Raw genomic sequence first — 24931 nt, forward strand, 5'->3', positions numbered from 1 at the left:
TCGTTAAAAAAAAAAAAACAAAACTATGCACATATCTTATTTTGAAGTAAAAAACAAAACAGGAACAAATACAATTCACACCGCTTCATGTGGCCCACGGGCCGCAGTTTGAGGACGCCTGGCTTAAGCCCAGGAGTTTGAGGTTGCTGTGAGCTATGATGTCAGGGCACTCTACCAAGGGTGACAAAGTGAAACTCTGTCTCAAAAAAAAAAAAGAAAATTGAAATAAAAAGAACATTAAATGTGGCGGCGCCTGTGGCTCAGTGAGTAGGGCGCCAGCCCCATATGCCGAGGGTGGCGAGTTCAAACCCAGCCCCGGCCAAACTGCAACCAAAAAATAGCCGGGCGTTGTGGCGGGCGCCTGTAGTCCCAGCTGCTCGGGAGGCTGAGGCAAGAGAATCGCGTAAGCCCAAGAGTTAAGAGGTTGCTGTGAACCGTGTGACGCCACGGCACTCTACCCGAGGGTGGTACAGTGAGACTCTGTCTCTACGAAAAAAAAAAAAAAAGAACATTAAATGTTATAGCACATCATACCTAAGGGTAAATAGCATCAGTGATAGTTTTCTTCCACTGTACTTTATGCAAAGTACATAAACGTAGTAAGTCTTAAAATAGTCTGACAGCAATTACCCTTGACTACCAGCATCAGTGGAGTTTATACACAAGTAGTTAGGAGGTTTCAGTGAGATCTTAGCGTGCTGTAACCCATCATGTGCCCTAGGATGGGCAAGGATGTAAGTTAGCCCAGAGAGACTTTGGAGGTAGGGGAACAGGCTGTGAGTTGTGAGCTGTTTAGTGGAGACAGGAATAAAGTTGGTAAGCCATAGTAACCTCAAGTCTAGAGTACAAAAGAAGGGTTTGTGAGATACACACACACATATATATATATTTTAGAGACAGAGTCTCAGTTTGTCACCCTCGGTAGAGTGCCGTGGTGTCACATCTCACAGCAACCTCCAGCTCTTGGGCTTAGGTGATCCTCTTGCCTTAACCTCCAGAGTAGCTGGGACTACAGACGCCCACCACAATACCCGCCTATTTTTTTGTTGTTGTTGCAGTTTGGACAGGGCTGGGTTTGAACCTGCCACCCTCAGAATATGGGGCTGGCGCCCTACTCATTGAGCTGACAGCACCCTATAAATATTTTTTTCAGACTGAGTCTCATTCAGTCACGCTGAGTTGAGTGTCATGGTATCCTAGCTCACAGCAACTTGAAACTCCTGGACTAAAGCAATCCTCTTGGTTCAGCCTCCCAAGTAAGCTGGGACTACAAGCACCTGCCACAACTCCTGGCTAGCTTTTCTGTTTTAGTAGAGATGGGGTTTCGCTTTGCTCAGGCTAGTCTCGCAGGTCCTGAGGTCAAGAAATCCACAGGCCTTGACCCCCCAGAGTGCTAGGACTACAGGTGTGTCATCGCGCCCGGCCTTGACGGGCTAATTCTTGAAACAACTATTCCCCAGGAACCCACTCTGTGTGGGGACCTTTGCTAGGCAGTTGAGTATACAGTGATGAGTGGCAAGGCTCTGGTCTCTTCTTATGAGGCCTGTGTAGTGGGGGAAACAGAACTGTCGCCAGATAGTAATAGGACTGTGAAGCGGAAGGCATTGGTCAGAGTGTTGAAAAAAGTGGCAAGTTCCAACCTGGAAACCAAGTAAGTAAGGGGTAGTACAGCATTAGGCTTACCTCTGGGTTAACTAAGGTCCTGTTCTCCGCAGGACTTGCCTGAAACACTCTCACAGACTGAGGTAGACCAGGATTCAGCTCCCAGTTGGGCATTTTTCTGTCTCATGCATAGTTGCCAAGTGATGTAGCATACTGAAACCCGCATTCAGGAGGCAACAATTCCCTCTCAACCAATGAGAGTGAGGATGGGGAGCCAGAAGTCTCACAGCTGTCTAGTACGCTAGCTAATAAACAAGACCAGATCTCTGCAAAGTTTTTTTTTTGGTAGCGCGATTTTAAGGCCTTTACGAGCCTAAGTTGTATCATAAAATAATGTACATCCCATACCATTTGAATATATATAAGGCATTAATATCTTGAACTAATTGATAAAAACCGTTGTTTACATAAAATAGTTCCAGCAGCCCAGTGATGCAGCTACGAGTGTTTCCATTTTGCAGATGTAGATACTGAGGCACAGAAAGCAGTCAAGCTTTCTGCCCATAGTAATTAGCAAGGAGCAAATTCAAATCCGGGACTGTGAGGCTTCAGAACCTGAGCTCAACAAAGACGGAGACACTGAAAGGCGAAACCTCTCGTAACGCCCTCTTCTCGGCTCTTTCAGAACCTACAACCGGGATAAAAGACTAGACCGGAGTAACAAGATCAAAGCGTATGGAAATAAGGACCTTGGGCTGCCGGGAAACAGTAATTGAGAAGAACCACTCGGGAAAACATGCGGTGGAGTCCTCTTGCGCCTGCGCAACTCTCACTTTCCTTTTCGTCCCGCGCTGGAGCGTGGCCCACACCCGCCCCAAATTGCTTAAAGTACGCAGGCGCCCTGCGGGGAGCCCGCCTCCTTTGCTGCCCAGCGCTCACGCTCTCGCGCTTTCTGAGGCTACCGCTCGCTCTCTGCACGTCAGTTCCTGTTTGTGGCAGGAGAAGGCGGTATTTCCGGCCAGAGGGTGGGAGGGGGCGGTAAGCGGGGGCAGGGGGGAGGGGGCGGGGGGGGCCGCGCCGTGCGAGCTGTTGGGCCTGGCTCGGAGAAGGCGTCGCTGCCGCCGAGACCGCCGCCGTAGTTGCCACCAGGAAACACAAGGAGAGGGAAGAAGCACAGCGTGGCGATGGGTGGGGGTAGAGCCCCGCCAGAGAGGCTGGGCGGCCGCCGGTGACAGGTGAGTGCGCCAGCGCGTGTCCCCGAATGCCTCCCCCCCGTGATGGTCGCGTCCGGGCCCCCTGCTGTGCCGCGGTGGGCCGTACCACCGGTGCCCGCCGGGCGGGGACTACGAACCTCGAGCCCCCCCTTCCGGAACTGAGTGGGGGTGGCTAAGTGGGGGCGGTGGGACTAGCCCTGAGGGGCCGGGGGCGGTGGCGGTGGGCCGTACCACTGAGGTGGCGGGGGGGGGGATCAAGTGTACGAGGACTGAATCACTAAGGGGCTGGGAGCATAGATTCAAGCGTGTGCGAACTGGGGGCTGAACCAGAGAGGTATAGAGAGATCGTGCCTAGTGTGCCAGGGCTAAACTATTGAGGGGCGCGCCGTATCGAGTGTAAAGAGCTGTATTGGCTCTGTGGAAGCCATTCCGTATTTAGAGGGATAGGGGCTTCTGGAGAGGGGGCTGTACCAAGTGCGGCTGGGAAGGGCTGTCTGGGTTATACCACCAAGGCGCTGGGGGGAGCCATCCTTAGATCGTAGAAGAGCACTGTGTCGGAAGGGCTGTGTGATGTTTGGGACAGGCCCCAGGGGGTACTTAGAGGCGTATTTTGGAAGTACGGTGATGCTCAGTGATGAGGAGGGGCTTTCTTGATTTGATGTGTGGGGATTTATACTGAGCTCACCCTTTATTGAAACTTTGTAATGATTTTGGGGGGGTCACTACGGGGGTGCTTTGAACCATGGGATTTTCTACGGTTGTCTCCAGTACTCTCTCTGATTATTTCACTTTATTTTAAGGTTTTAAGGGCACCCTCTGACAAGTTCTTTTCTTCTAAAAGGGATAGGGGGGAAAGAGTGTCTTAGGAGTCACTGAAGTTCTCTGAGCTTTAGGCTCCATATTTGGAGGGGAAGAGGGTATTGGGCTTGGACTTGATCTGTGCTCCTGGACAGCTTGTTAAAGACTTGGGAGGGAGAAGCGTTGGCAGTTATATATCTCCCCCACGCCCACCCCAGGTGGGTGGGGACATCTTGAGCCTTTGGATTATGAGAACCCCTTCCTCTCATTTGAAGACCTTTGCAGCCTCAGCAAGAGGCCTGGGCTTGAGTAATTAGGACCTCCAGTAAACTGCTTTTCAACTGAGTCCACTCTTTCCTTCCCAGAGAAGCATCAGGAATTCAATGTGGACCTGACCTTGGTTGGCAGTGGGAATGAAGGGGCCAGGAACCAACATAGACCACTTCAAGCTCCTCTATTCCTGTCTGTGAGGGTGTTTGTGTCTCCTGGTTACCGGCTCAGCCACACATCATGTTTACACTCCCCACCAGGCAATAACAGTTGGCCTCACAGTGAGGCTGAGAGCTGTTTTCCCAGCTGTTCATCTTTGTATAGGTCAAGGGGAGTTGGAGGGGGTACCCCTGGCTCATCCCAGCCTGGGGAGGAAAGCTAGTTCTCACTGTGGTCGCTGGGCTGGTGCTTGGAGTAGCCACCCTCAGATTTGTGTGGCCAGTGTCCCTGCTCCTTAGGCCAGGAGGAGCTTACCCTGTAACCTTTGCCCCAGGTCTGGAGTTCCCGGAGGGCTGGCTGCAGTCCCTGATTGACCCAGCCAACCTGGGTTGGTGATGTGGTCAGAGGAGCAGTGGTGGCCCCTCATTAGCGGCAGTGGCTTCCAAGCTCACTGGCTTCCATGGGTCATGGTTCCTGGAGTGAAAGGTCCCTGAATCTGTGTGAGGCAGTGGTGGATCTGAAGAGTTTTTCTATCCTAGGGCTTTGTTCTTCTGGTGCTTTTCTTCTGTCAGGTTTTAATTTAGAGGGTTTGCCTGGTGAGGTTAGCAACAGCAATAAAAATAATCATGAAATTGATGGCTGACGTTAATTGAGTGCATTCTGTTGGCCACACACTGTTCAGAATGCTTCACATAGATAAACTTGCTGGATACTTGAGTTCTAGAGTGGTAGATACTGTTGTTACCATCTCTCTCTTTCTCTTTTTTTTTTTTTTTTTTTGAGACCGTCTCACTATGTTGCCCTCGGTAGAGTGCTGTGGCATCACAGCTCACAGCAACCTTTAACTCTTGGGCTTAAGTGATTCTCTTGCCTCAGCCTCCCAAGTAGCTGGGCCTACAGGTGCTGCCACAGCACCCAGCTATGTTTTGGTTGTAGTTGTCATTGTTGTTTGGCAGGCCTGGGCTGGATTCACACCCACCAGCCTGGGTGTATGTGGCTGGCACCCTTAGCTGCCGAGCTCTCCTTTCATTTTACTTTTTTTTTTTTTGAGACAGAGCCTCAAGTTGTCGCCGTGGGTAGAGTGCCGTGGCTTCACAGCTCACAGCACCCTCCCAACTCCCGGGCTCAAGCGATTCTCCTGCCTCTGCCTCCCAAGTAGCTGGCACTACAGGCACCTGCCACAACGCCTGGCTATTTCTTTTCTTTTTTCTTTTTTTTTTGGTCGCAGCTGTCACTGTCATTTGGTGGGCAGGCCTGGACTGGATTTGAACCCTCCAGCTCAGGTGTATGTGGCTGGCACCTTAGCTGCTTGAGCCATAGGCGCTGAGCCCATTTTACTTATTTTATTTATTTTTGAGACAGAGTCTCACTCTGTTGCCCAGTTAAGAGTGCCGTGACATCAACCTAGATCACAGCAACCTCAAACTCTGGGGTTGAAGTGATCCTCTTGCCTCAGACTCCTAAATATCTGGAACTACAAGAACCTACCACCCTGTCCAGCTACTTTTTCTTTTCCTTTTTTTTTTTTGAGACAGAGTCTCAAGCTGTTGACCTGGGTAGAGTGCCATGGCGTCATCATAGCTCACAAAAACCTGCAATTCTTGGGCTCAAGCTATCCTCTTGCCTTAGTGTTTTATATTTTTAGTAGAGACAGGGTCTCACTCTTGCTCAGGCAGGTCTCCATCTGTGAGCTCAAGCGAGCCACCATGCCTGCCCTTGAGCTACTTTTTCTATTTTTAGTAGAGACAGGGTCTTGCTCTTGCTCAGGGTTGGTCTCAAATTTCTGAGCTTAAGGGATCCTCCCTCCTTGGCCTCCCAGAGTGCTAGGGTTACAGGTGTGAGCCACGGCACCCAGTCATGATCTCCTTTTTAGACAAGAAAACTTGGCCCAGAAAGGCAAATCATTTTCAGCGCTAGTGGATACCCAGTGCTTACTGAGCATTCATCAGGTACATGACAGACCTTTTATTTGTGTGACCTCTCAAGTCTCAAAATACACCTGTGATTAGTTTTATAGAGTCCTGTGAGCTAGTTAGAGGTGTGATACCCATCTTACAGATGAAGAGATTGAGGTACTCACTGTTAAGTGAAATGTTTCCCCCAGGTCTCATCACTAGAAATGGGGGAACTGTAATGTGATCCTCTTGTCAACCAGGAACTGGAGCAGTGGCTTTTGTCTAAGTATACAAAAGAGTGCCCAGCCCTGGGCTTGGGGCTTTATATAGTGTTCTTTTTTTTTATAATTTTTTTTTTTTATTAAATCATAGCTGTGTACATTAATGCGATCATGGGGCACCATACACTGGTTTTATAGACCGTTTGACACATTTTCATCACACTGGTTAACATAGCCTTCCTGGCATTTTCTTAATTGTGTTAAGACATTTACATTCTACATTTACTAAGTTTCACAAATACCCTTGTAAAATGCACTGCAGGTGTAATCCCACCAACCACCCTCCCTCTGCCCACCTCCCCCTTCCCTCCCCTCCCTTCCCCCCTTCCCCCCTATTCTTGGGTTATAACTGGGTTATAGCTTTCATGTGAAAGCCATAAATTAGTTTCATAGTAGGGCTATATAGTATTCTTTTTGCAGAGTCAGAAATGGAGGCTCAGAGGAGGAATTGCCTTCCTTGCCCTGGGTCTTATCAGATCTTAGGGGACCAGGGTGGGGTTTGAACGAAGATAGCCCCTAGCCATGCACTCTAGGTCCCAGGCTGGAGTGGGTTGCTGTCACCTCTGCCCCCTACTCTGGGGATTTCCTTCCCTTCACTTTTGAGCCTGGGGGCTGCCATGAGCCCCTCTGCCCGCAGCCAGTCCAGCATTCCTTGGTGCCTCCTCATTGTTGAGTCAGGGCATCTATTAACCCTGGGCAGCTGTGTGCTGGGAGAAGGAGAAGATGGCAAGAGATCTAAGCCAGAGAATGACACAGCCACCAGGGACCTGCATTAGAGGCAGGATGGTGAAGTAGGTCTGTGTGACCTTGGGCCACAGTGTTCACCTTTGTACAGTGGTCTCAGAAGGGCACCTGCTTCTATTGTGTGGAATGAAAGAGTTAATCTGAGGGAAGTGCCTAGAATAGTGCCTGAGGCTGTGTAAGTCTCAGTTAGCAGTCATGATTATGTTGTGGGACCTAGATAATCCAGCCTCCATCACCCTTCACCCTGGTCCTCTCCTGAGTCCTGGATCCTGCACTCTGCTGGGATGCAGGACTTTGATGTCCTGGTTTCCAGCTTCTGTAAAGAGCTGCACTGAAGTAATTCAAAGCACAGGGATTAAACCCAGCCCTGCCACTATGTTGTGTAACCTTGAGCAGGCCCCTCTGCCCTTCTGAGCTCATTTGTCATCTGTGTCACAAGGATGGTGATAATTCCTGCCTGATAGGGCTGTTATAAAGGTTAACTGAGTTCATTTGTGGACAGCATTCACAGCTGTATGGCATAACAGGCGGCTACTGGAAAAATCTCACTAAGAAGAGTGTGGGACACATGGGGAGCCCTCCATATAGTTTAGCAATTGTAATTCTTTTTTTTTTTTTTGGAGACAGACACTCACTCTGTCACCCTCAGTAGAGTGCTGTGGCATCACAGTTCACAGCAACCTCCAACTCCTGGGCTTAGGCGACTCTCTTGCCTCAGCCTCCCAAATAGCTGGGACTACTGGCGCTTGCCACAACGCCTGGCTATTTTTTGTTGCAGTTTGTGTGGGGCTGGGTTCGAACCCACCACCCTCGGTATATGAGACTGGCGCCTTATGCACTGAGCCACAGGCGCCGCCCACCAATTGTAATTCTTTTAAATTTTTATTTTTTTAGAGTCAGAGTTTCCTTCTATTTCCAGGCTGGAGTGCAGTGGCATCATCATAGCTCACTGTAGCTTTGAACTCCTGGGCTCAAGCAATACTCCTAAGTAACTGGAACCACAGGTCTGTGCCACAACACCTGGTTAATTTTTTGCTTTTAATTTTTTATGTAGAGGTAGGGTCTCATTATGTTGCCCAGGCTGGTCTCAGACTCCTGGATTCATGGAATCTTCCCACCTCTCAAAAGGGCTGGGATTATAGAAATGAGCCATTGCACCCTGCCTGGATTCTTATTATTTCTTTAGGACTTTGAAGGCCCTTGCCTTGCTAGTTTGCAGAACTTTGATGGAGAATAGCAGGAAGAGGACAGGGTAAAAGTTAGCATCTCTGTTTTTCCAGATGCAGAAACAGAGGTCTGGGGGAGAATACAATCAAGGAAAAACTGACCAGTGCAGCTCTCAGGACCCCTCTCTCTCTCTGAGCCCTTCTAAAGTAGACATTCATGATCCTTTTCAGAGATCAGCCTCTGTGCCTTACCCCTCTGTTTTTTGTTTTTTGTTTTTTTTTTTTGAGATAGAGTCTCAAGCTGTTGCCTTGGGTAGAGTGCTGTGGCTTCATAGCTCACAGCAACCACACACTCTTGGGCTTAAGTGATTCTCTTGCCTCAGCCTCCCAAGTAGCTGGGATTTATAGGCACCTGCCACAATGCTCAGCTATTTTTTTGTTGTTGTTGTTGCAGTTGTCATTGTTTTAACTGGCCTGGGCTGGGTTTGAATCTGCCAGCCTCGGTGTATGTGGCCCCGGGCACCTCCCTACCCTTCTGTTTTGTGCATTTATTGTATCTCCACCATAGTAATGGGAGTGGTGGGAATGGTGGGTGTGGGTAGGGGGAGTCAGCAGGAGCTGTGGTGTGCAGGGCCAGGTAAGCCTGGGTGTGAGGTGTGGATTGATCCTGAGGGTATTGCGGAGCTGAGGAAAGGGTTTCATTCCTCCACTGCCATTTATTGAGCACCTGCTGTGTGCCTGGCATTGCATCATGTGTTGGGGACATGGTGATGTACTTGTCAAAGTCCCTACCTCGTGTAGATTAGGGGGAGACCAACCCGAAACAGGTGAATAAACAAGGGGCAGGTTAGAGAGAGGCTGTGGGCAGTGAGTTCAAATCAGGTGATTGGGCACTTCTTTAGTTGTGTCTGTGTGTAAGACCTCTGAGCTGATCTCAGTTTGGCAAAGTAAGGCAGTCATGTGGGATGCGAGGAGAAGGAACAGTCTTTCAGGTAGAGGGAACCAGAGTGCAAAGGTCTGAAGGGAGGATGAAGCTTGGCCAGGTGCAGGGATAGGCTGCTTGGAGGCCTGCATGGTGAGGGAGCAGGGAAGAGGTCAGGTCAGAGGCTGGGTCCCTCACAGCCTCTAGACCAGTGTTTTTAACCTTTTTTTTTTTTTTTTTATCTCTCACACACTTGAACCTATAGTTAAATTTCTATGCCACACTTAAGTTATGTTAACCAAAAAAAAAAGAGTAAAATGGCTCGACTGGCAGGTTCAAACCCAGCCCGGGCCTGCCAAACAACGACGACAACTACAACAACAACAAAAATAGCTGGGTGTTGTGGCGGGCGCCTGTAGTCCCAGCTACTTGGGAGGCTGAGGCAAGAGAAGTTTAAGCCCAAGAGTTTGAGTTAGCTGTGAGTTGTGATGCCACGGCACTCTACCAAGGACAGTGTAGTGAGACTCTGTCTCAAAAAAAAAAAAAAAGAGTAAAAAGAAGAATGTACTTACTGTGCTTTGAACTCCTTTCAAAATAAACTAATTAATGATCTTTAAAATTTTTCCAGGTATACTGGTTGAAAAATCAATCACTGCTCTAGATGCAAGAGTGGCCTGATCAGACTGAGGGTGTTAGAAGATGACTTCTCTCTATGAGAAATTCTCAGGCTTCTGCCTGGGGCTGGGGGTAGATTGTGTGCACCAAGCAGGGAGTTTCACATGCCCCCCACTTCCCCTAGAGTAGAATCACTGCCTTGTAACCAGCAGAGGCCCAGTGGTTGCCTCCCTCTTCTGTGGTTTTCACACTGTGTTCCCCAGAGCCCGTAGCTGTTACTTTTAGGGATTTTTCTGCCCATCTCTCCCCAACCCAGCCAGCTGGACTAATACCAAATAGCAGTACAGACCAGCAGCAGTACCTGGTAAAAACAGTACTTCTGATTCTGCCTTCCACTCCACTGTTAGCATATATTGCCCTGTGACATTCCTGGCACTGCTCTAGAATTTGAAAATCTAGGCCTTGTGACGGAGCCCAGCAAACAGGACTTCAGGTTGTGGTTACAGAGGCAGAGTGAATGGGGACCAGGGGAAAGAATGGGGAGGGGGTGTTATTCTGTTTTAGCTGGGCACTCTGGGAGGGCCTCCCTGAGTAGGTGGCATGTAAGCAAGAACTGTAGTGCCCCAGAGGAGCTATGGGAGGAGTCATGTGCAGACTCTTCAGATCCTGGAGTCTCTGAGTCCCACTTTATAGTGGTGAGAGCTGAGGCCTAGACCCTCTGTAACCTGTGCTGGGTTTCCCAACCAGGAAGTGTTGGGGATGGGGTTTTGAATTTGGGCAGCCTGGCACTGCTTCACAATTCCCCCAAGCTCATGAAGGTGCTCAGTAACCTTTGGTGAGGGTGACTTCCAGTTTCACCCATGAGCCTCATCCCTAAGGCTTAGTGCAGTAACAGAAGTCCTGGCATTAGTTTTTCTGAGGTTTATTCTGGGGTATCTTCCTAGAAGGGGCAGAGCCCCTCAGAGCAAACTTTAGGGTCTCCAGAAGTCCTCTGGGATGGGGAGCATGGAATGGAGCATCTTTCAAAGTGATCTCCAAGCTTTTGGAGGAACCAAGGACACCCCCTCCCTGGGCCTCTTCCATCTTCAGAGCTCTCAACTGAAGGCCTTCAACCACTCAGCTTCCAGGCCGCACGGTGGGGTGGTTCCATGGCAGGCTCTTTTGGACAGTCAGCCAAGCAGTGAGAGGCCCAGTTGGGGGAGACAGCCTGGGAGCAGGACCAGGAGGGAGGGAGCGAGTGTGGGAGGGGCACTGGGTGGGATCTTAGCCTGGCCCCCTGGGGGCAGGACTCACTGCCAACTCAGCACCCACAGCAGGGCCCGGGTGCTCTGGGTGCACCCAGCAAGGGACAGCAGGCCAGGACTGGCCAAGAGAAGACTACATGTCAGAGGTCCCTGCAGGAAGTTCCTTGAGCCCAGCCATCCTGCCTGAGAAGCTCATCCGCAGATGTTGTTTCTAAGGGTGAGGTCAGAAATCCTAGCCTGCCTTGGGTTGCCACCTTGTGGGCCCTTTCCAAATGGACTGGTGTGGCTGCCGCTCCCTTGTTCTCTCCCAGTTTGGTTTCAAGTACATCACCCTGTGGATCATTGGTCTGCCTTGCCCATACTGGACCACTGGGTTGAGGGCAGGAATTGATACAGGTGGGAACCCTCCTCTTTGTGGTCCTGCAAGTTGCTTGGAACCCTAGGGGCTTTATTTCATTTGCTCAGCTATCAGTGGGAACATTGCTGCCAATTGGGTCTGCAGGGAGGATCTGGGGAGCTGACGTGTTTGAAAGCACAGACCTCCTTAGAAGTGTGAGGAGCTGCTGCTGGAGATCTCAGGCTGGGATTGCGGGTGCCAGAGAGCAAAGAAGGGGCTCTAGGGGGCAGTCTGGGCTTGCTGGTTGACAGAGTGGGTTCAAAGGGTGGAGCTTTGGGAGAGAGCAGCACCCTCCCTGCCATGAGACTGTGAGTCACTGAGTTAGTGCTGTAAACCTTGCATAGCATCCTGGAAGGTGGGCAGTGTTACCCCTCATGTTACAGATGGGAAACTGAGGCATGGAAAGCTACTTATAACTGCGAGTAGTTAACAAAGTGCCTCTCCGTGCCAGGCTCTGCTGCAGAGTTTAATGTGTCTGCTCTCAATCCTCTCCAGACCCTAGGAACTTGGGCAGCTGTTACCCTGTTTTATGGGCACGGAAACAGAGGCTTGAGAGGCTATTGGATTTGCCCAAAGTCAGTGACAGATGTATGATTTGAACCCATCTCTATCTGGGATTGAGTCTGCCTTTTTAAGACTGGCTCCTCTCCTTACTGACATTGTGGCAGCTGTTAACTGGGGTTGTCACAATGATTTTTTTTTTTTTTTTTTTTTTTTGAGACAGTCTCATTATGTTGCTCTCAGTAGAGTGCCGTGGCATTACAGCTCATGGCAACCTCATACTCTTGGGCTTAAGTGAGTCTCTTGCCTCAGCCTTCCAGGTAGCTGGGACTATAGGCACCTGCCACACCGTCCAGCTATTTTTTTGGTTGTAGTTGTCATTGCAGTTTGACAGGCCCGGTCTGGATTTGAACCCGCCAGCTCTGGTGTATGTAGCTGGCTCCCTAGCTGCTGAGCTACAGGCACTAAGCCCATAATGATTTTTTTTTTTTTTGAGACAGAGTCTCAAGCTGTCACCCTGGGTAGTGGTAGTGGCATCACAGCTCACAGCAACCTCCAACTCCTGGGCTCAAGTGATTCTCCTGCCTCTGCCTCCCAAGTAGCTAGGACTACAGGTGCCTGCCACAACGCCTGGCTATTTTTTTTTTTTTTTGGTTTCAGCTGTCATTGTTGTTTGGCGGGCCCAGGCTGGGTTTGAACCCACCAGCTCAGGTGTATGTGGCTGGCGCTTTAGCTGCTTGAGCCACAGGTGCCGAGCCATGATCTTTTTTTTTTCTTTCTCTTTTCCTAGACAGAGCTGGCACAAAGTAGGCCTCAGTCATCCAGAAATGACTGCACTCGATGCCTGCTCAGGAAGTGGGGTGTGGCTGCTTCTCTCCACTCCTAACACCTCAGCCTTGACCCTTCTTTCTCCAGAAGTGCTGGTGGGAGGTGGGAGGCACTCCCCACTGCCTTTTGTCCTTCCCTTGGCTATTTTTGCCTTTGCGTATTCCATTCTGTCACCAAATATTTATTTATTTATTTAATTTTTTTTTGAGACTCTTAGAGTCTCACTTTTTTACCCTCAGTAGGGTGCCATGGCATCATAGCTAACAGCAACCTCAAACTCTTAGGCTTAAGCAATTCTCTTGCTTCAGCCTCCCAAGTAGCTGGGACTACAGTTGCCCACAACTATGCCTGGCTATTTTTTTTAGAGATGAGGTCTTGCTCTGGCTCAGGTTGATTGAACTCCTGAGCTCAGTCAGTCCATTCGCCTTGGCCTCCCAGAGTGCTAGGATTATAGGCGTGAGCCATCGTTCCTGGCACCAAATATTTATTGAATCACTACTATGTGCCATGTTTAGTTCTGGACACTGGGGAAGGGCACCCAGTCTGAGGTGTTTGTCCCCTGAGTGCTTGGGCTCAGCATGGTTGGGGGAGGGAACAGAGATCTAGCTGCCATGCTGTGAAAGCCCAAAGGAGTGGGAGATAGCACAAGTCAAGGCTTCGAGGTGGGAAAGACCTGGATGTGGTGGTGACAGAGCAGGCGAGTGGGGTGTGGGGTGGCAGAACCCAGGATTTGGGCTGTGGGGAGGAGTCTTATCTTTAAGAAGAGGGACAAGGGGGAGTGGGATAGTTGGGGGTTTGGGGAAGGAGGGTATGTGGGGGAGAGTTGGCCAGATTTAGGTGGTGGCCAGGAGATGGAGAAGGGCAAGGAGCAGACCGTATTCTGCTTTGCAGACAGGGTCCCTCTAGTGTCTAGAGGCCTTAGGTTGGGAGGAGGAATCCTATCCTTGGGTTGTGTGTTGTTTTAGTTGTGTGTTTTCATGTATTTATTATTATTATTTTTTGTAGAGACAGAGTCTCACTTTATCGCCCTCTATAGAGTGCTGTGGCGTCACACAGTTCATAGCAATCTCCAACTCCTGGGCTTAGGCGATTCTCTTGCCTCAGCCTCCCGAGTACCGAGTAGTTGGTACTACAGGCACCCACCACAACACCTGGCTGCTGTTGTTGCAGTTTGGCTGGGGTCGGGTTTGAACCCGCCACCCTTGGTGTATGGGGCCAGCGCTGCCCATGTGTTTTCATTTAGATGACATTTTCAAAAAGTTAATATAGGTGTGTTGGAAATCATCAGGATTATTTCTTTCTAACCAAGTAGTGATAGAATTAACATAAGTTCCCAGTCCTGTGGCTCAGAGTGAGGCTCGGGATAAGGCTCAAGATGGCCCTTCATTAGAATTTGTCTTTGTGTAATTACTCCCTGTTATTGAAGCACTGGCCCTGTCCCCAGCTGTGGATGAAGCATTGTGTCATTGTGTCCCCGTGACAACCGAAGGTTATCAGAAAAATGATCTTTGAGGGCGGTGCCTGTGGCTCAGTGGGTAGAGTAGTGGTCCCATATACCGAGGGTGGCGGGTTCAAACCCGGCCCCGTCCAAACTGCAACAACAACAAAAAAAATAGCTGGCCGTTGTGGTGGGCACCTATAGTCCCAGCTATTTGGGAGGCTGAGGCAAGAGAATCACCTAAGACCAAGAGCTGGAGGTTGCTGTGAGCTGTGATGCCCCAGCACTCTACCAAGGGCAACAGAGTGAGACTCTTTATAGAGACTCTATCTCTATAAAAAAAAAAAAAGAAAGAAAGAAAAATGATTTTTGAGATAACAAACTTATGCTTGGCCAGATTGGTATTAAGATCCCATTTTACAGGGCTGGGTACAGTGGCTCACACCTGTAATCCTAGCACTCTAGGAGGCCAAGGCAGGTGGATCACCTGAGCTCAGCAGTTCGAGGAGAATAGCCTGAGCCAGAGCAAGACCCTGTTTCTAAAAATAGCTAGGCATCGTAGTCCCAGCTACTTGGGAGGTTGAGTCAGGAAGATTGCTTGAGCCATGAGTTTGAGGTTGCTGTGAGTTACAATGCCACGGTACTTTACCCAGGGCAACAAAGTAAGATTCGGTCTCCCCTTTCCAAAAAAATCCCGTTTTATAGATAAGGAAGCTGAGAGAAGTGGTCCATGCAGCCTGAAAGGGGTAGGGTCAGTATTTGAGTTGACTCAAGGTGTGAATTAGGGCCTCTGAGTCCTTCTGCAGCTCTGTGGAGTGAGCTGGGGTAGGGCATGTGAAGGATGGGCATAGGCAGGGGTCCTCAAACTTTTTAAACAGGGGACTAGTTCACTGTCCCTTAGACCATTGGAGGGCCGGACTATAGTTTAAAAAAAAAACTACGAACAAATTCCTGTGCACACTGTACATATCTTATTTTGAAGTAAAAAACCAAAACGGGAACAAATACAATCACACCACCTCATGTGGCCCACGGGCTGCAGTTTGAGGACCCCTGAGTCCTTCTCCCAGCCAGCCTAGGATGATCTGGCCTATCTTGGGCCCATGAGCGTTATCCTCACTATTCCTCCGCCTTTCGCTCCCTGTGCTTAATTAGCAGGGGTTCTATGGAGCTTCAGTCCAGTATGGCAGCTGCTAGCTATGTGTGGCTATTTAATTTAATTAAAATTAAATGAAAGTAAAAATTCAGTTCCACAGTTCATATAGTAACCACATTAACATCTTATGGAAAGTTCTATGGACTAGTTCTGCTCCAGACACATCTCATCTCCTACACCTACCCACTCACTGTATGACCATGTACATGTGACTTTCTCTCTTTAGGCCTGAGTTTCCTCATCTGAAGAATGGAGGTAGTAATAGCATCCATCTCACAGAATTGCTGTGAAGATTAACATTACTCCATACCTGGTACTTTGTGAGCTCTCACTAAATATCGGCCATGGTTGGACCCGCCTGTTTGCTCGTAGGTGCCCTAGGGATGAGGTGGGGACTCAGGCCTCTAGGCACCGCCTAGGAGCTCCTGGTTAGGGAGGCAGACAGATGGTGATGTAGAGTGGTGTGTGAGAGGGGGCGCCCTTCAGCCAGGCTGAAGGGGTCCTGCCTGGGTGTGGGCCATTGTTTTGGGGTGGAAAGCAAAGGCCTGCGGGGGTGGAAGGAGGAATTTGAGAAAGGTGGCTCTACCTTCTGTCTTGGGAGCAAAGGAGAGGGAATTGGGAGAGACTCAGAGTGGTTGGAATCTGGGCTCACCAGCTGCATCGTAGCTGTCTGGCTGTGGGTACTCACTGAGTCCTTCCCTTCCTTGGTTTTCTCATCTGTCACATGTGGGTCCTTGTCCCTAAGTGAGGCATGTGGTAGGAATGTCTGGCCGGTGCTCCGGGCTTATTCTGGAGAGGACTCCTGGAGAAGGCTCTGATACAGCCTCTGCTTCACCTAGGACTCTCATCCTGCCCTGGGGGCTTTCATATGCTGCCCCTGCCAGGGCCACCAACAGCCTGTGGTTCCCTATCTCAGCTCTTACAGTGACCCCAAGGTCCTGCCCAACCAGGCTTCCCACTTCCTCTCTCTTGCCTCTCCCCATTTAACTCCTGCCCTGCCTCATGCTCACCACACCCTTGCCCTACTTGTCCCTTGCCTGGGACGTTTTTCCCCAGGTCTTCAAGTGGCTCACTGTTTCATGAATGTTACCATCTTAGTGAGCCCTTCTCTGACTATCCTGCATAACATGCTTGCTCCTCTTCCCATGCACCTAATGCTCCACATGCTGATTTTCTCCATAACATTTGTCGACTTTGGACATACTGTACAATTTGTTTATTTAATTTGCTACTGCCCTCCCTCCAGGTAAATTCCTCAGTGGCAGGGAGTTCTATTTTGGTTATTTCTGCACTCCTGGTGACCAGAGCAGCACTGACACAGAGTTGGTGCCATATTTGTGGGATTTTTGGTTTCATCTTCGCTTGGCAGAAGTCTGAGCACAGATGCTGTGGTGCTTTTTGCTACCCCCACCTGGAATTAATTAAAGCTCTGGGCCTGGCCCATTGCTGGGAGAAGCTGGAGACTTGGGTCTAGGACAGACTCTGTCCCTACCTTGGAGAGCTCCCAGTCCAATAGGAGAGGAGGCTCAGCGCCTGTGGCTCAAGTGGCTAAGGTGCTAACCACATACACCTGAGCTGGCAGGTTCGAATCCAGCCAGGGCCCGCCAAACAACAATGACGTCTGCAACCAAAAAATAGCCGGGCGTTGTGGCAGGTGCCTATAGTCCCAGCTACTTGGGAGGCAGAGGCAGGAGAATTGCTTGAGCCCAAGAGTTGGAGGTTGCTATGAGCTGTGATGCCACAGCACTCTACCCAAGGTGACAGCTTGAGGCTCTGTTTCCAAAAAAAAAAAAAAATAGGAGAGGAGACATTACCTGATAATGGTCCAACTGTCTGGGCACAGTAGAGGTTAGTGCTGCTAGGAGGGGAAGGGAAGGCTTCTCTGAGAAATAGAGGATTTGGCAAGTGATGGGTGAACAGTGTGGTAGGCAGAGGGCACACAAGCAAAGTTCCTGCGATGAGAGTCATTAAGGGACTAGGAGAAGGGGAATTGTGTGTGTTGGTGAGCTGTTTGATGAGACGGGGCAGGAGTCAAGGCAGCTGGGCCCTGGCAGCCTCCATGAGAGCCTTGGATATGATCCATGGGCAGTGGGGAGGATGTCTGAGCAGGGGAGGGATGGACTCAGAGCCATGCTTGGAGGATCCCCCCAGCTGTGGGCTCTGGGCATGTTTGGAGCCTATGGCCAGGCAGATTAGACTATCTGACATGATTTCTGTGGGTGCTTTGAGGGCCTGGGTGGTGTGAGGGGGAAGGTGTGTTTCAGGGGTGGCAGGGAAGAGAAGGAAATCTGTTCGGGGCTTATTCTTGTCCCAGTTCCTTTTGCAGCCTGCCCACGTCTTCATCCTGCCTCCAGTCCTACCTGCTCCAAGTAGACAGATGGGGCAAGTGAGGGGAGTATATGGTGTTTAAGAGGAAAAAAAAATCTCTTTAATGCCACCTTCTCGTCAAGGAGGCAGCATAGGTAGAATTTCACATTTTCAGAAACACATAAATACATACAGTGTAGGAAGTGAAGTTCCCCATGTCTTCACCCCCCACCCCAGGAAACAATAATAATAATAGTATTAATAATAATATCTTATATGTATTGAGCAGCTGCTATATCAGGCTGTGTTCCGAGGACTTTATATTGATTAACTCATCTAATCCTCCCAACAGCCTTGGGGTTGTATGCAATTATCTTCAATATACGGATGAGGAAACCAAAGTGAAGAAAGGGAAAGTGACTTGCCCATGGTCCCTCAGCAAGCTGCAGAGCCAGGATTGAAACTCTGGCATTGGGTGCTGAACTCAGATCTTAGAAGCTAAGCAGGGCTGAGCCTGGTTAGTCATGGGAAACTCTGACATTTGGTTCCTGAGGGCGCCTTGACTCCCACATGGATTCTTCTGCCTCTATTAGCTCTTTGCCACATTTCCTTCTGATTTTTGTTTGTTTGTCTGTTCTATACATGTGCATTTAAACACACACCTCCTCAATGCCCTGAAGGCTGAGACATCATGCTTTGGAAGGTCCATTATTGATCCCATAACTGCTTTTCTGAAAAGAATGTGCTAGATTGAGTTTATACATGGATGGTGAGATATATGTCAATCTTAGTAATGTCAGCGTGTGAGAACATAGGCATAGCATAGAATTGAGGTGATGTGTGTACACGTTTGTGTTTCAGTAAAGGGGTCATTCTGAGTTCTGTTGTGCAGCAAGCCTTTGCCACTGAATGCCGATGGTCTCTGTGTGGGCACACTGTGTGCCATGTTATGTGTTGTTAAGTGGCTAGACCCTCTTCCACAGGCCGGGTGCTGTACTCAACCCTTCCCCAAATAGGCCTGTGATGGAAACATTGCAGTTGTCCTCATTGCACAGAGGGAGAAACTGAGGCTCAGGGAGGTTAGAAAGTAGAGGAGCGGGAGGGCCCCAAATCCAAGTCTGTCTAACTCTAAGGCCGTGTGGTAGAGAGTGGTGGTGGGCTGCCTGGCGCTGAATCCCAGCTCTGTACTTCCTGATTGACGGGGGCAAGTCATTTCACTTCCGTGCCTCCGTTTCCTCATTAAAATAGACACAGTAAAAGTGCCTACTTTATTTAGAGGGTTGCTCTGAGGGTTAAGTTTGTACGTACAGAGCACTAACTATGCCTTGGCATTGCTCTATGTGAGCATTTCTCTTTTTAGTAAAATTATCATGTTAACCTTTATTATAGTACCAGACTGCTACTGTGGGCATTTCAGTTATTTCCATGTTTCCCTCATTTTAGCAATCATATCTCAGAACACTGGTTTTTGGTCGGGCATGGCGGCTCATGCCTGTAATCTGAGTCAGGAGGATCACTTGAGGTCAGGAGTTCAAGACCAGCCTGAGCAAGAATAAGATCCTGACTCTACTAAAAATAGAAAACATAGCTAGGCAGCGCCTGTGGCTCAAGGGAGTAGGGTGCCAGCTCCTATATGCCGGAGGTGGTGGGTTCAAACCCAGCTCTGGTCAGAAAACTGCAAAAAAAAAAAAAAAAAAGAAAACATAGCAGGGCATGATGGCATGTTTGTAGTCCCTGCTACTCGGGAGCTGAAACAGGAGGATCATTTGAGCCCAGGATTTTGAGGTTGCTGTGATCTATGCTAAGACCAAGGCATTCTAGTTTGGCAACAGAGTGAGACTCTTGTCTCAAAAAAAAGAACATTGGTTCTCTCTTTTTTTTTTTTGAGACAGAGTTTCACTTTGTCACCCTCGGTAGAGTACTGTAGTGTCATAGCTCACAGAAACCTCAAACTCTTGAAGTCAAGTGATTCTTTTGCCTCAGCCTCCCAAGTAGCTGGAACTACCTGTGCCTACCACAAAGCCCAGCTATTTTTAGAAATGAGGTCTCGATTTGGCTCAGGTCTTGAACCTGTGAGCTCAGGCAATCCACTTACCTCCCCACTTACTCCCAGAGTGCTAGGATTACAGATGTGAGCCTCCGCGCCCAGCCTAGAACATTGGTTCTTAACTGGGGGTGGTTTTGCTCTACCCCATTGCCCCTCCTACACATTTGGTGATGTTTGAAGATGTTTTTTATTGTGACAACTTGGGGAGGATGTGCTGTCAGCTTTAGTGACCGTAGACCAGGGATGTTGCTAAACTTCTTACAGTGCACAGAACAGTCCCCGCAATAGGGATTATTGGGTCCTGAATGTCACTGGTGCTGAGGTTGAGAATCCCCATCTTAGAATCTCTGTACCCTAACACCAGCATTTTCTGCAGGAGAATTTCCTCCAAGCACATGTTCATTTTCCACTTTATCAGTTTCGCCAAAATTGCCTTCCATTGGACCAGTTTACAGAGTGGCAAATCAGTAAGTTGTTCCCTCCCACTCTGGCCCCAGGTGCCTTGCCCTCTGAATTCCCACAAGCAGACTGTGCCTGTTGTCTTTGAGTTTATCTTCTGAGCAAGTCTTCTTCTGGGCACTGTGCTAGGCTTGGGTCAGAGGGCAGGTGACAGTGGCTCCTGAGGGGGTCGCTGTCACTACCTCAGTGATTCTCAGCAGTGCCAGGAAGGAGCCCACACCCACCGTCTCCAGCTCTAGAAGACATAGATCCCCGCCTCCCCACTTGCCACCATTACGCCATCTGTGCTGCTTGGCATCGAAACCAGGTCAGAGAGAGGGGGCGAGAGAAAAAGGACTTAGCAAGTGGCAAGGAAAGGAATTCAGCTTATTTTGGGCCTGCTTTGGGCACAGGGCTTCACTTTATACAAATTCATTTGCCAGATAACTTAGTAAGTGCCTGCTGTGTGTGATGATCTCAGGATCCATCTGTGACCAAGAGAGCCAAGAGTCCCTGTCTGCACTGTGCTGACATTCAAGTGGGAGAGGTGGATAATAAACTGATAAACAAGCAAATATGTATAATAATGTTGGTGATGATTAGTGCCTACGAAGAAAAATAAAGGGCATGGGAGGTAGAATAGGTGTACTTTGGGGAGGTTAGGAAGGCTTCTTAAGGTGATGTGTGACCAGAGACTGAAGAAAGGCAGGCAGGGCTGAGGGAGTAGCATGTGCAAAGGCCCTGGTCCTGGTGCCTGTCTAGGGAGTCACCTGAGGCAGGCATCCCTGAAAGGGAGTATCTTTGGAAAAGCAAAGTGGGGGGGGGGATTAATGTGGGCCTCCCAGGGGCCTGGGTCTCCTCTAAGTACTTGGGCTTTTATTCCAGGTGAAGGACCTGGGAGGGTTTGAGCAGAGTAGGAATAGGCTTTCACTCAGGTGGCCACAGGATCCCAGACTAGAGAGAGGGGCATGGACAGAATGCTAGAATTCATGTAGGCCTCACAACCCCCTCAGGTGGCAGGAACCACTGTGAGGCTCATTTTACAGATGAGCAAACTGAGGCTTTGAAGGACACATCCCCTTCCCAAGGCTGCCCAGCTGGAACAAGGTAGTTATCTGAGGACCTCTTTCTGCTCCCCTCTACCTTCAATGACCCATTCATATAAATCATCTCTGATGGATCTGACACCAGCCCTGGGAGATGAAGTTTCTGAGGGGGGCCTTCTGTTTGGAAACCATTGAGATATAAGACCCTTGAGCCAGACAGACCGAGATAAAAATGTTTTAAGATAATTTTAAAGTAATTTATTATAGAGTGTTTGAGACATAAAGATAGCATTAGTTAATGATATCCTTGTATGGAGCAACTATTTTACAAAAACAAAACCTCACCAGTGCAATTAGAATCTCCTTAGAGAACCTTCTTCAGTTACCTCCTCCTCCTAGATCAGAGCTGACCATGGAGTGCGGGGATTTTCATTTCCATTCAGCTTTCTTCCTTGGTGAGTTAAACATACTCCTCAGAACCCCAGCCTCAGCCCAGGCTGTAAGCTGGACACATGCTACTGTATTTTCTCCTGGGTACAGGTCCCTCCTCCAGTGGGGTCATTGTACAGATGGGACATTGTACAGAGCCTGAGGGTTGATCAGATCTTCTGGACTCTAGATTCTTCTTTTTTATTTACTATTGGTGACCAGGCCTTCTTGAGAGGGAAATTGAGGCAGGCCAGCCTTCCTAAGAAGTGGGGAAAGCTCTGTTTTGGGAGCCAGGAGGCCCAATTTTAGCTCCACTATGTCATCTGGACTTCCAAACTAAGGTTTCTTTTGTTATAAAATACAGAAAAATACATTAAACACAGTATAACTGTACAGCCAAAACGTCAGCTCCCAGGATTCTTCCCCACTGGCTGTCACTACTAAGTGTAACCACTCTCTTGCCTTTGGGATATTCATTTTCCATGATTTTCTGCATAGTTTTACAATGAGAAAGGCAAATAGCCTGTGTTGAACTTAGCTGGGAGTGGACTCACCCTGAATGTATTGTCTGGCTTCTTCCATTCAGTATAATGTTTTTACACTTCGTTCCCATTGTCTGACTTAACAGGTCAGTCCTTTTAATTGCCAAGTGATGGTCTTTTATATGAATTAACCTAATTTGTGTATCTGTTCCCTTGTGGGTAGACTGCTGATCTGTTACCAGTTTGGGGATTACTGTGAATATTGCTGCTGTGTATATTCTAGCACATGTCTTTTGGTAAATAAATATAGTAATTTCTGTTTAGGGGACTATGGAATTACTGGGTCATGGTATAGGCATATATATTGTTTAATTCTTATGGCCAGTTTTCCACTGGTTGAACCATTTTGCACTTTCATCATTAGGGAATAAGAGTTCTGATGCCTTAATGTCCTTGTCAACGCTTGGTGTTGTTAGCTTTCAAAATTTTAGCCATGCCCTGGTAGTTGATTTTAATTTTCTTTTCCCCATAATGAGATTTCTTGTGTTTCCTGGTTGTTTGGGTGTCCTCTGCCATGAGGTGCCCTTTCTCTTTTCACCTTGCCTCCCAGGTGGCTGGCCTCTAGCCAGCAGCTACAGCTCTGGCTCTGGCCTTCAGGAGATTTAGGCCTGGAGACACCTCAGGAAGCTGTGTGTGGAGATGGGGCCATGCGGGGACTCCCCACCATGGGTGTTGCCTTCAGGGCAACTGCTGACTGGGTTCCAGAGGCAGGTCTCTTGTACTTCTACCTGGGTGTCCTCCGTCGGCAGCAGCTCCCCAGTGAGCAGGCCATTCTCTTGGCTGCAGTGCTAGTATTTCATCATCGTGGGACTGCGTCAGGGACACCTCAGCTGAGGCACCGCCTGCAGTGGGAGGACGGGGCAGGATCCAGGCGGGACACAGGGGATCTCCCAGTTCTTCCCCTTGCTCCCGTCCAAGCCGCTGCTGACCTCTTAGTTGCTGGAACGAGAATTTAAAAAGCGGTTTTGCTGTTCTTAGCAGTGGCCAGGGCCCCACCGCTTCTTGGCTGGGAGACCCAAGGTAAATGACTTTTCTTCTCGGAGCTTCTGTCCTCACCTAGGTATGGTCACAGACCCTTTGGTGGGGCGGCGGGGAGCATTCAGGGGAAACTCCACAAGAGCACTGGCACCCTGCCCAAGGCCACCCAGCTGGCAGTGGCTCTCGGACTCTGAAACCCTGACCACTCTGGGACACACCTGACTGCCTTTGCTTTTCTTTTTAATAATGGCAGCATGTGTTTGGGTGTTTACTAGGAGCCAGGCAGTGGACTAAGCCCTCTATCCACAGTGGGTGCTTCAGTGTTACCATTAGCCCTGGTGCTGCTGAGTCACAGGGGCTCTGAGAGGTGATGCTGCCGGCCAGTGATGGCAGGGGAGAGCTGAGATTATTCTTTTCCTTTTACATCTCCCCTCCCTTTGGACTTGGAGTTCTCCATCCCAGCCCTTTGGATGTATTCTGAACTGAGCTGCACTGGGGGAGAGTATGGTGTTGGGGAAGGAACGGCTTCTCTAACTCCCAGTCACAGCCTGGAAAGCCGCGAGTGTTTTCCCCTGCCCACCTCTCCCCAGGTTCCCTCTCACCAAACTCCTCCTTCCTCAGGGTCTTTGAATTTTCTGTTCCCCCGATGATAGTGCTTTTCCTTACCTGTCTGCAAAGCTCTTTCCCTCGCTTAATTCAGGTATTTGTTCACATGTCCCCCACAAGTGGCTGACACAACACCCCATCTCTGCTGTTCCCTCTACTTTGCTTTTCTTCTCCTTGCCTCTCTGCCACCGGCCATCATTACGAGTATCTCTTTGCCCTTCTGCCTCAGCTGCTAGATTGTGAGCTTCCTAAAGCCAGGGGCTGTGTTTTAGTGACACTGTCACTAGCATTGGCTGGAGCTTAACATGTACCCAAACAGGTTGACTGATGGCATAAATAGAGTCCGGAAATATGTCCATGACCATGTCTGGTCCTGGGGTGGGGGTCTGTTTGGTGCTGGTTTCATTTATCGTGTGCTCAGTAGATACATGGTCCTGTGCCGGTCCTCTGAGTTAGCATTTGTAGGTGCGAGGGGGAGGGCAGCCCAGGACGGTGGACAGAGAGTGAGCGCTCAGTATAGCCTTCTGAGGCTGGGAAGGCTCCTGGAGGAGGCACTGGTTCAGCTGAGACCTCCAGGAAGGAGAAGAATGCGCAGCAGGTACAGGGGATGGAGGCCAAAGGGAAGGGCTTAGGCAACAGAGGCGTGACACTGAGTGGGGTTGGGGAGAGGTGGTAAGGTGCAGTAGTCAATGTCATGGTTGTTAGCTTCGACTGAGGACTCTCTACGTGCACATCCTGGCTCCTGCAAGGCCTCCTCAGCAGTGGAAAGGACTTTGTTGTGTTCTGAGTGCGCTGGGGGAGCCATGGAAGGGTTTTGAGCAGGGAGGGACAGGGTTGGATTTAGATGGAATATGGGGGTCAAGAGCAGAGGCTGGGAGCCTAGGATTGGAGCAGGGGGGCGTGGGAGAGGTGGGAGAGGTGCAGGAGCCCTCAGGCTGTGGGGACCCTTTGGTGGGGTGGCGGGGAGCATTCAGGAGAAACTCCACGGGAGCACTGGCACCCTGCCCAAGGCCACCAAGCTGGCAATGGCTGGGTGAGTGAGCAGAAGGCAGCAAAGAGGAGGGCAGCAGGGCCTGGGTCCTGACAGGTCTTGGATGCCAAGCTGAGGAGTTTGGCTGTTTGTTGGGACAGTAGAGAGCCATAGAAGGATTTTGAGCAGGGGAGAGATAGGGCCAGATTTGAAGGTCTAACTGGTGAAAGGGGAATGGTGAGGGGGGTAAGAGTGGAAGATAAAGAAGAGGGTGGGGCAGGAGGAGGGGATGGGGAGAGATGGTCACGTTAGAGGGTGACACACTGATGGTGGAGTAT

General features: G+C 49.6%; 1 protein-coding gene across 3 annotated transcripts in view; it reads left to right on the forward strand.

The window, feature by feature from the left end:
• The first annotated feature begins 2650 nt into the window (after positions 1–2650).
• Positions 2651–24931, forward strand: part of AKT2 (AKT serine/threonine kinase 2) — a 59153-nt gene continuing 36872 nt past the window's right edge. For 2 of the 3 annotated variants that reach the window (XM_053604327.1, XM_053604326.1), the window contains exon 1: positions 22665–23059. The gene's annotated coding sequence lies outside the window, so the exon portion shown is untranslated. Of the gene's footprint in view, positions 2838–22664; positions 23060–24931 lie in introns of those variants that run through there. The other variant, XM_053604325.1, reaches the window with a different exon arrangement.

Source organism: Nycticebus coucang, chromosome 10 (genome assembly GCF_027406575.1).
Source record: "Nycticebus coucang isolate mNycCou1 chromosome 10, mNycCou1.pri, whole genome shotgun sequence".
In the NCBI taxonomy this organism is placed as follows: Eukaryota; Metazoa; Chordata; class Mammalia; order Primates; family Lorisidae; genus Nycticebus; species Nycticebus coucang.